At 57.5% G+C, this 1,316-nt stretch overlaps 1 pseudogene; it reads left to right on the top strand.

Moving 5' to 3' along the window:
• The first annotated feature begins 316 nt into the window (after positions 1–316).
• Positions 317–1,088, top strand: LOC118653554 (annotated as a pseudogene).
• Positions 1,089–1,316: the final 228 nt, after the last annotated feature.

Genomic DNA, 1,316 nt, shown 5'->3' with positions numbered 1-1,316 from the left:
ATATATATCTATCTGTCTATCTATCTATCTATCTATCTATCTATCTATCTATCTATCTATCTATCTATCTAAAGAAGTAATATGCAAATTAGGTTAGGATGCCGTAACGGTCAGGACCATCTCAGGAGAAGAGGCCGGGCAGGGCCGAGCCTGACAGAACAACACACAGGCGCAGACCAGAGATGGAGAGAACAACCCTGCAGGGGGACCCGGACCCCAGCCCCAGCCTGCAGCCAGGGCTCTGGGCTGTTGGGGCCGGAGCCAGCTGAGACACAAGCCTGCGGGGGGTCCGGACACCAGCCCCAGCCCTGTGGCCATGGTGCTGGGCTGCTGGGGCCCAAGCCACCAGAGACACAACTCACAGAAGATGGTCCTGATTGGGCTGGTATCTATGACACCCACTGTAGCCAGCAAACTAGCTGATCAGGGATTGGGGCCTGCGGCCAACCTCGCAGCCCCTTCACCCTACTGGTCTGGCCCTGATCAGACTCTCCCATCCCAATCAAGTGCAGGGTGCACAGAGCCTGGACCCTTCCTGGCATCCCCAAGTCCCTGGGGTTATGAATTCTGATGGCCCTTCCCAGAGAGTAAAGGCACCTGATGGTCAGGGACAGGGATCACAGACCTCCAGGAATACCGCAGAGTTGACAAAGAGAGGAGAGGGCCCGTGAAGGGGGAGGAGGTGAAGCCAGCTGACATCAAGCCAGAATCCAGCCCTTCCCCTCCAGAGGCAGCAAGACCTAAACCCAGAACCCCAGCCGGAATCAGAAGAGCCCGAGGGAGGCTTCAGGAAGCTCTACACAACGCTGCGCATTGAGAATAAGAGACTTCGTGAGGCCCTGACCCACACCATGCTGCAGCTGACACAGCTCAAGGTGGAGCTGGAGCACACCACACAGAGGCAGAAGAGCTTTGCAGAGAGGTGGGCCCTCCTGGAGCTGGAGAGATTTGAATGCAGGGCCCCGGAGGGCAAGGCTGCTGAGCTGGAAGAGGAGCTGAAGGGCCTGTCCAACCTCCAGGCTGACAACCATCACCTCAAGGAGGAGAATGCGACCCTGATCCAAGTCATCAGCAAACTGTCCAAGTGACCCCAGAGGACTTGCCCCTGCACACGCATTTATACAACTGCTTCTGCCACATGCACCCCTTCCCCTATGTGAACATGAGTGACAGGGATGCTGAGGAGTCTCTGAGAAGCCATAGCCTCCCCTTGGGACCTCCAGGCTTGGAGGGGAGGACAGAGCCCCCAGGAGCAAAGGAGGCCATCTGAGGCCAGGATGGAGATGGGAGGCTGAGCCAGGTAGGGGTACCAGGGC

The sequence above is a fragment of the Myotis myotis genome, unplaced genomic scaffold (genome assembly GCF_014108235.1).
Source record: "Myotis myotis isolate mMyoMyo1 unplaced genomic scaffold, mMyoMyo1.p scaffold_m19_p_4, whole genome shotgun sequence".
NCBI classification, from domain to species: Eukaryota; Metazoa; Chordata; class Mammalia; order Chiroptera; family Vespertilionidae; genus Myotis; species Myotis myotis.
This window is presented reverse-complemented; position numbering and strand designations above follow the sequence as displayed.